Here is a 10,920-nt window from a genome sequence, read left to right on the forward strand (position 1 = left end):
CCCTTCCTCTCGTATTTCTATAGGTGTTACGGCAAGTTGCTACAGCGCAAGAAGCCATATTACATATAGGATACTTTAAATATAGAATTTAAAAAGAAAACTGACTAAAACTATATATATATACACAAATTATTAAATATCTGCATTATTAGTAAACAAATATGTATGATTAAAATTAATTTGGGATATGCGACCTCCAAAAAATCGTCTTGCAACTGAATGAAACTACAGTTTTAAACGCGCGAAATCAGAGCATGTGCAAACAGACACGTCAGATTACTTCCAGTTAACCCCCATGAGGCTCGCGTTGGCGAGGAGTCGACGCGACCCAGCCCTTCTATTTATCCCTGGTACAATGTCACAATATCACACAGTAATTATATTTTAAACTATGAAACTATTTAAACTTCTTCAACCTAATAGCCTCCCTCTTCTGTGCTCGGACACATGACCAGATCGAAAATCGTCAATATTGTTAGCCCGAGATAACGCTGCCGCTCGGGTGCCTGATGTTTGTAAACTGCGTTCGCCAGAGTCGACGTCGTGTATCGGATCCGTAAGCCATCGCACTCTAAACCTAAAGTCGTTCATTATGACAAGTTAGCTCCTTATTATAGCCATAATACGCAGTGTATATAATTGTAAATATCATTGTAAATAGTATAAGACCATGGCCCTTTTTGTTTCTAAATTTGTAATTGATTTGATTTGTTTTAAGTTACTAATTGCAATTATTGTTTATGTTATTTGTTATTGTAATGTAATGTTTATTATTGCATTTTTGCCTTAGTTGTAAGTTTGGCTTCCTGTCTAGGGATTGTACTGCCCGGGACGTGCAGTCCTTGGGAAGGGGCAGTGTTCCGGATTTTGTATTTAGTTTGCTATTTTTAGTAGGATTATAATTTAAATTGTTTTAATTCCCCATGCAATGCAGCGCGTAACGATTTTTGAGAGAGAGCTACGCCAAAAATGTAGAAAAAAGGAGCACGCTCATTTAATAAATAGATATCTCGTAATTTATATTTAAATTAATTAAATGCAATTGTGTGTTATCTGTAACTATATTTCTACTCTTTTGTTTTACAGAAACCTCGAAAAATTACCAGAATGTTCTCATGCATGATTAAAAAGCCGAATAAAACATCTCAATTCAGTTTCTTATTAGCTGTTGTTTAGTTATCTGCGGTAAATTTCGTTGAACGCATTAGCTTTTCTCTGCGCTTTGGATTGTGTTCTAGTTAACGTTTTAGTAGTTTAAAATATAGTTACTCATTATATTGCGTGATATTGTGATATTATCCGAATATCACTGAGGAAAAATTTCAACATTTTGCTTTATTTCTATTGAAAAGAATAAATTTTATTAACTTTTTAGCAGACTTGTGCATTCAATATATTACGAGCCCGTACGCACGCAACAATATTTATAAATAATTTAATAAATATTTATGTATATTGTTAAAGGCAAATGCGTGCTTTTTACAAAGATATACCTGAATACCCATATACTGGGGACCCAAATGTCCATTAACTTTTGAAAATTTAATAATTCAGTGAATAATATAGGTATGGAGGTAAAAACTGACACACATGCTTAAATTGTCATGGGATTTTATTGAAGGCAAAACAAAAGTGCTTAAAACAGCCAACAGATGGCGCTTTATATGATAACAGAAGCAATAATTAGCATAACAATTGATTTTTAGCAAAGATTATATTTCTTATAACACATTTTTAACATGTCGGCCGACTCTCATCAACAATATCTATAGTCGAGGGACAATGTTTGAACAGCACTGTACAGCATATCTGTATATATGGTGAGAAACTGCTGTCGGGTGTTGTCTTTCAGCATCCTTAATGAGGTCAGACGATCGCGGTAGTCTTGCGATTGCAGGCAGTCCCACAACCAATAATCACACGGATTGAAATCTGGAGGCCTGAGAGACCAAGCATGGTGGAAGTGACGGCTCAGCACGCGATCCTCACCAACTGATGTATGCAAGAGATCTTTCACTTGTGTAGCAATATGGGGTGGAGCGCCATCCTGCATAAAAGCCATATCTTCCTACAAGTGTTTATCAGCCAGACTAGGGATGATGCGATTCTGTAACATATCAGTGTACCATGCGCTCGCCACACTGACAGTTTGAATAGCAGAACACGCATTTCCTCGAAGAAAAAGTGTCCGATCGCAATTGATGCGCTGAATCCACATCTCACCGTTACCATCACCCGAAGACGAGGATAGAAAAGTGACAAAGTCATGAAGGGATTGATTCCCTCTCTCACTAAACTACAGCTCATTTCATACATGATTCTCATAGGGCGTGACTGACTCTTACTGCCCAGCGCCATATGTTGGCCTTCTTTTGCCCCCCTTTCTTTTTCTTTCAATAAAACCCTATGCCTTTTCAAACCTCTGTCAATTTTTACCTCTCTAACTGCACTATTCCGCGAATGATTGAATTTTTAAATGTTAACTGACTTTCGGGTCGCTTGCATATTTACTATTTTTAAATTTTCAGAATGTGCAAATATGTGCATTCACTATATTTTTCGAGTAAAGAAATTTGCAATAATTTAGCATGTATCAGAATTTTTTACTTAAATACGTGTAAATTAAATTAAAATTACGGGCATTATTTTGAATACGCACTCAAAATCAGTTTTCCTTTAAAATTCCTCAACGAAGGATCTCTGCCCTTAAGCAGTTAACTTTTTCCCAATTTGAAAAACTTAACCTGACCTACGTGCCTAATTACGAATATTGTTACGATTTTTGTACTTATTTAGCTATTTTTAGTGTAATTTGTAATTAAAAATGTTTTATTTCCGTGCAGTGCAGCACGAGACTTATTTAAAGAGAAAGATACGCCTGAAAAACTAAAATACCGTAGCACGCGCATTTAACATTTTAATAAATAGATATCTCGTAATTGTACTCTTTTGCTATTCGGAAAAATCGAGAAAATACGAGAGTATTCTAGTGCATGATTAAAAAGCTTATAAAAGCTGGAGGAAAACATCTAAGTTCAATTGTTTCGTAAGTTTGTTTACTTAGTTCTTGTGGTTTATTGTAGCGAATTCGCAACGAGATCGGATTAGCTTTCTCAGTATTTTGAGTTCAGCGTTTTAGTAGTTTAAAATATAACGTGAGATATTGTGATATTGCGCGAATATCTCTGAAGAAACTTCAGCATCCTGTTTTATTTCTTGGGATAAGAATAAATTTTATTCACTTTTCATCTGACTTGTGCATTAAGTTTATTACCAACCCGCACGCGCGCAACAATATTTTAACAAGCGTAATTGTATTTTTAAATTTAGTTATCAAATTTCAAACTTTTGACTTAAAACACATTTTGGGGTACATTTATTATCATATTCAAATTTTCCAATAAATACATTTTGGCATAATAAATACATTCAGTACCTCTCTTAGAAATTTTAACCAGTTTAATAGTTCTCTGATTAATATAATAAATAGTACCTATCCATTTTACATTTAAACATTAATCTCGTCGTCATCAAATCGCTTCCTTAGTCTGCATACCGATATGGCTTCATTTTTGAAACAGTTAAAACCACTACTTGATCTGAATTCACAAATACCTGAAATTTACGTATTGCAAGGTAATCCAAATGGTAACAATGTGCAAATTTTATTGACATAGCGATTAATAACATTGATGGTGATTTTCTTCATATCATGAAACCATCCACTACTCAATCTCTGCTCTTTTTATTAGGGATCAGACTAAGAGATAAAAATTGGTTACGTTTCATTCAACAGTTTATCTATTGATTGACAAAGATGTTTCATTCATAATTTTATATTACATTTAGTCATCGATATAAGAAGTTGCTGAATAGAATTTTAAAAAGAGAGAGATAGAGAACTTGATGTTTTTTTCCTTACGGCTTTTACAGCTTTGTTCATCACTGACCATGAAATGCTATTAGTTGTCCATGAATTTGATGCATACATACTGAATTATTTACAATATTTTTGCAAATATATTACAGAATTTTGTAATTCATAACCAGAATCGCTGTTGCAAGTTATCGAAAAATAACTAAGATGTGATTTTGTCGTAAATTCCACTAAACTATGCGCATTGCTATTACCCATTCAGCAATGAATGTTTCTTTTATGAAGTGGCTGCGCTTTTCGATTTGTGTAGAACTGGCGTGGGTGGAAGTACTACCAAATCGCTCTTGAAGTAACATGCTCTGGATGAAAACAAAATACACGCCCTCTGGTTGGGGCCCTTACTTTTGAGTTATAAGAGATACTCGTCTCCTGTCCAGGTGCCTTGAAAGGACAATTCTTACACACCCTCTGGCTACCAAAGATCGGCAGCACTGCGTCAGGCGTAAGGCCTGTTGTCAAGTAATTGCCTCTCAAAAATACTCCAAAGTCAATAAGGATTCATTAAAACTCCAAGTTGTTTAATAAAATACATTTATTAGAAGTAAGCACATCGAAACTCAATATGTGCATCTTTAAATATCACAAAAAGATGTGGCCCCCCGAGCGGTAAAGTCGCTGAACACTGGTAGTTCGGTCCGAGGTTCGAATACCGCGAACGGGCTGGCTGCATGGGCGTTTTCGTGGTTTTCCCCATGTGTAACGTGTATACGAGCCATTTCTCTTAGAAAGTCCTCCACGAAGGCATCCCTCTCCTTAGGCAGATAGCCCTAGTGTGCTTTGCCGTAATTAAATAAACCAAACCACAAAAAGATGCCTTCTCTTCTTATAACTCAAAAACACAGCATAAATATTACTCTTAAAATTAAAAAGAATAGAACAGACCAGAACCTAACTACTAAAAAATCGCGCAGTTACAAACATCTCAAAAATGAAATTCAGCACGCATTATTCAAAGATAAAAATAAAATATAAACAAAATAATAAAATAAATGTTTGTAAATATTTGAAAGATGCAATTTTTCACATACTTCCACCTAAGTTAACTAAAGTATAGAAAGTTTACTCATAAATATAGTTGCTAATATTAAAAAATTTAAAAAAAAAACTTATTCAGTTCAAAGTGACAGTTTTATGGTGCTTTAATTACTCGGCCACTGCCTAGTTGTCACAGGGTTCTTTATTTTTGTTTTAGCTCGATCAGGATAGTCCTCATTAATACTTTGCCAACAGTTTCTTGTTTCTCCTTTTCTCTTTTATTTTTTACTTCATTTTGTATTATTTCTGGTGTGGTTTCTAGAGAAGAAAGTTCTAAAGGATATAATTTTTGGGCAGCTCGGACCAGTTCTCCACTTTGAGTCCGTACAATAGCACGACGAACAATACCATCAACGCCTGGTAGTATTTTAACTATTCAACAAAGTGGCCAAAGTTGTCTCCTTTTATCGTTGTCTCCAATTGGAACTACGTCTCCTTCTTTTAGAGGGGTGAATTTTTTATGTCTTTGTTTTGTACATAATGCCCCCAAATATTCTTGACGAAATCTTTTTCTAAATGCTTCCCGTACTGTTTGAATATATTGCAGTCCCGGATCTAGCGGAGGGCAAGCCGGGGTTCCTGCCCCGGGCGGCAACTCTTGTGGGCGGCAAATTCAAATATAACGCTGGATCGTATTTGGCATGTTGTTCGCTAAAACAGCTCTCTAATTTTAGTACAATGTTAATAGTTTTAAGACCAAGTTTAAAAACCTCTTTTAAGAGCATTTATAATTAAATACTAGGAACCCTTTTAAAGGAACATGAGTTAAAATAAAGTTACGTACAGCCGATTACAACTATCAATAAAAGATCAGAAAGAGGCCAATAGAAGGACTCCAGGCGTCATGTTATAGAATCAGACTGACCCTATCAGTCGTTTGAAGTCCCTTTATCATTTCTTGGCCGGGCTGGGTGTATTCAAATGAGAAATAGAACGATAGCTTGTTGAAGAAGTCGCCTGGTTTCCATAGCAACGTCTGCTGGGAAATGGAGAAGCATTGTAACTATTTTCTAATAGCTAACCCCAAAAACTTTACCTTGGGCCTTCCTAGACAAATGGAATAATTCAAATTAATATTCGTCAAGTATATACAAGACACCGTCATTATGTCTTCAAGACATTTAGATTTTTTTGCAAGGCATTTAGATTTTTTTGCAGCCAGTCGGCAACTTAGGCTCGCCTATGGTTTGACTCGGAACAGTGGATCGCATTTTCGATTTTAAAACTAGATATATTATTTTTATGGTTTCTTTTTAGTTTTCAGGTCTCTTCTGTACTCTTTTTTCAGTCTTTTTTTCTTTTTTTAGATATGCTTGCTTTTAATAGCCCGCACTATATTTAGCGAGACGCGGCCATTTATTTAGGATTGTTAAGTATAATTACGTCAATTCTTAGTTATTCTTATTAAGGCAATTCATAGTGAATTGCATTTAGATTAAAAGAAAACATCTGCGTGTCGAGGGGGAGAAAAGCGGAATATAGAAAACGAGCCAAAGATGAGGCCAACAGAGAAGACAAATTTCATCTAAGATGAAAAAATAACTCCACTGAAGAGCAATGCTTAAATTGCGCAGGAGCCCGTTTCCGGTACTTCTCAATTTTTAAGGTAAATTACAATTTTAGCCGAAGCGCACCGGAGCCCTAAATAAGATGAGCTTCGGTACTTCTTTTTATAAAATGAACCACAATTTAACGGACCAGAGCCCTGAATAAGAAGGCTGCGGCACTTCTTTTATGTAATTGAATAACAATTTCATTAGAAATTTTATCTCGATAATTTTACTTTAGCAATAAAATTATATTAAAAATCGCTTATTAAATTTCAATTTATCTCTTTACATTTTATTTAATTTTAATTATTTAATTACTTCAATCTTTAATTATTTCAATAAATAATAATTAATTATCTAATAACTATCAATTAAATTATAATGAATTATATAATAATTATTTATTAAATAACAATTTATAAACATTAATTAAATAGCTATTAAGTAATATGATAGTAATTAACTATTTAATTTTAAAATTATTAATGAGTTTAATAGTTATGTTATTTACTCTTGTTCCTCTTTGCTGACGGTCTTCCATAGGGCTCCTACACTTCTAATCTTAGAAATTAAGCCCTGCTGAAGAGTAGACCGTAAGACCCTGCCGCAATTCCGATTATGCTGAGATTCTGGAGGGTATTAATATTTCTTGCAATTTGCACGATCAAACATGACTCCATATATCATCCCCAAACAATCTACAAGTCAGCATTTGAAAGAACAACCTTCTTCATCGACATCAAACGAATAGCTGAAGGACATGAAAGAATAGAAAGATAAATGAATAGAAAGATAAATGAAGATATCTTCATTTAAATGGGGACGGGTAGCAGAAAGACGAAAAACTAAAAATTTTTGATTTGTTGAATCCATGCAGTTGGCTGGTCATTGAAAAAGATGAACGATCACCAACAATCTTTCTTAAGCAGTCAATCGATATTATTAACCGGTAAACATCCAGAAAACGTAAACCTCAGTTCCACTGAATGTGATGGCGGTCATTTGACATGTGATACAGAACATTAGTAAATAATGAAAAGCTTAGAAGATTTTGGTTTACATATTCTAAAGACAAGAATGCAATTTTTTGTACACCCTACAAGATTTATCAGAAACATGGTGCTGCCGCTACACTATACTGCAGGATTCATTAATTGGAAAAGAGGTTAGAATCCTGCGAACGGGCTGGCTGCATGGGTGTTTTCGTGGTTTTCCCCATGTGTAACGTGTATACGAGCCAGTTTCCCTTAGAAAGTCCTCCACGAAGGCATCCCTCCTCTTAGGCAGATAGCCCTAGTGTGCTTTGCCATAATTAAATACACCACACCACACCATTAATTGGAAAAACGTTTTAACAAGATTAACTGAGCACGAAGCGTCTGGAATCCACAGAGGTGCATGATTAAGCGGAAAATTCGAGTACAACAAATGAAATCGTGCCAAGGCAATGATCACGACACTGAGCGACTCATTCATACAGAGAAACTAAAATGGAGAAAAATTCTGTATAGTCATGGATGCGGGACTGTATCTTTCAACAAATGTCGTACTTTTCTTGGGTCTGATGAAATCCCAAGTAGCCTGTTCACAAAGTGTTCTCGCCCTAGCCAAGGAAATTTTTTTAATTTAATCTCTCCGCTTGCCAAACATAATTCAACTCTTAGAAAAGGAATCATATTTATCAAAGATAATTCAAATAAGTTATTAACTTAAAGGCAAAACAGTCTGAAGTAGCATTTTAAACGATATTAAAAAAGCCAAATATCACACAATAATGCTCGATTGCACTCCATATATGTCTCATACAGAAAAAAAAAATGAAACAAGTGATTCAATACGTAAAAGTGCATGGTGATGTGTGAAAGATAAAGGATAATTTAATTGATTTCATAGAAGTTGGTGGAAAGATAGGAGAATGTATTTCTGAACGCGTTGTAGAAAATTAGTGTCTTAACTGACAATTGATTGTTTAGATATTGGACAATGTCGGTGTCAGTCTTACGACAACGGGTCTAATATGGATGGCATTTTCTAAATCAATACAAGTTAGGATTATAGAAATGAATAAGCTGGAGGAATTTGTGCCATGTTTGGCTCGCTCCTCGTATCTTGTCGTGTGCATTCTGCTTCTTCGTGCACGGAAGCAGTTAACCTGTTTGGAATTACTCATAAAATACTTCGCTTTTTTGTCGATAGATTGACCTCGATGGTGTATTATGAAACAGTGTACAAAATACAACTTAAAAGGAAGCAGCCAGACGAGATGGTCGACAAAATATGTGGCTGTGAAAAACCTTCTAATGAAGTTACCGGAAATATAAAATATTTAAAAGAAATTAAAGCTATTTCTCTGAATGCGGAATCAAAGCACGAAGTAGGACATCTCGTACATGCTGTCAAAAAATTTGAATTTACTATCAACCTGAAAATTTGAGCTAATATATTTCCAGAATTCAATCGAGTAAATATAGATATTCAAAAGGAATTCCTCTTCCGCATTCTGTGTAGTCAACGAAAGAACTGACCAAAACTGAGGATTTATAGAAAATAAGAGAATAATCCTATGGAATATTGGATACAAGAGTCTAAAACAGTAGTCGAAAAAATTGCAGTTGAGTTTATTCTGAAAAAGAAAAAATTCCAAAGCACAAAAGCAAACTGATGAACTGTTTGAGGACGAATCACGAACACTTCAACCTGTTCAGATCGAAGTTTCAGCAAATTAAAACATATTAAAAAATATCTACGATCATCGGTGAGCCAGGAGCGTTTATCAAGTCTCGAGATTAATCAAACCGCAGATCAAATTATGACGATTCCATGCATTTATTTGCAGAACAAAAGGCTTACAAAGTAAAATTTTAATTTTCGTTACTAATTCCGTGATATTTTAATAGCGTTAAGGCAGGTAAGAATTAAAAAGTATTAAAATTACTTACGAAATAGGAAGTATGGAAAACAAGACAGGAAGCACGAATACTCTCAGTAATAATATTCTGTATAATCTTTTCAGAATATTTCCTTTCGGCAATTGGCATTTCTCGGCGATTTTCCCATTAGTGTCTGAGCAATAAAGGCTGTTGAGCACTAATAGTTCGGAATAGTTCGGTCCAATGGTCAAGTATATGTGAATGTGCTGGCTGTATGAGCATTTCCATGATTTTCCTCCTGTGTAATATAGATACGAGCTAGTTTCCCTTTCAAATTTTTTCCACTGGGCATTCCTCCTTTCCCATGCAGTGCCTAATGGCGAAATACATAGTAAATAATCAGCCAAATGTCCTCAGCAGTGGCCGAGTGATTAAGACCGCTGGAATGGTAGTTCGACCTTGCCTGGGTTCCAACCCAGACGAACGGGCTGGCTGCATGGTTTGTTTTCGGGGATATCCTCATGTATAACGTGAATACGAGCCAGTTCCTCCAAAGAATGTCTCCATGAAAGCATCTTCCTCTAGCAGATACGAACCAGTTTCCCTTAAACAATGTTTCCGCGGGGCATTCCTCCCTTCCATGCAATGCCTAATGGCAAAACACATAGTAAATAATCAAACAAATGTCCTCAGCAGTGGCCGAGTGATTAAGGCCGATGAATACTGGTAGTTCGACCTTGCCTGGGTTCAAACCCAGGAGAACTGGCTGGCTGCATGGTTTGTTTTCGTGGATTTCATCATGTGTGACATGAATACGAGCCAGTTTCTTTTAAAACATTTCTCCACGAAAGCACCTCTTCTCTAAGCAAATAGTCCTCTTGTCTTTGTCATATTCATACAATCTAACTTAACCTAATTTAACCAGTATGCAATAATACGGAATAGTGAGAAACTTAGGAGATGCCCCTTCCCCCTAGAGCGGAAGAACGAATGGAGGCGAGGACTGGAGGGTTAGAAGCACTCAGGATTCGAATTAGGATTAGGATTGAATCCGAAATTAAGCTCAACAGAAAGGCGATTCTCCTAGGAGGGGACGATTTTTGAATTATGTAATTTTGGTACGTATTTTTCCTTTATAAGCAAAAAAAAAAAAAAAAAAGCACGTTAAGAATTTAGTATAAAATGAAACTTAGGTTTTTACCTCAAACACTATCTATTTCTCTATTTATTAAATTAAAACCTGTTAGAGAAACACTTAAAGGATGATGGGTGAGGGCGGCAGTTTTAGCTTTTGCCCCACATCAGAAAAATCAAAGATCCGGCGCTGATATATTGTAACCTTCTCCGTAAACTATTTGAATTTGGATTCATTTTAAGGTCTGGTATGGTAGGCCTTTCATTTAAAATAGCCTCACAATTGCATAAAGCTGCAATCATTTCTTCGTAGATTAAACTGCTCTTCCTAGAGTTTTCTTTAAAATATTTTTTATCATTCCTACAAGTCTCTCCGACCTACCTTCCCACCAAA

Source organism: Stegodyphus dumicola, chromosome 8, assembly GCF_044657685.1.
Source record: "Stegodyphus dumicola isolate Sdum_Otavi_A_Nest chromosome 8, ASM4465768v1".
Taxonomy (NCBI): domain Eukaryota; kingdom Metazoa; phylum Arthropoda; class Arachnida; order Araneae; family Eresidae; genus Stegodyphus; species Stegodyphus dumicola.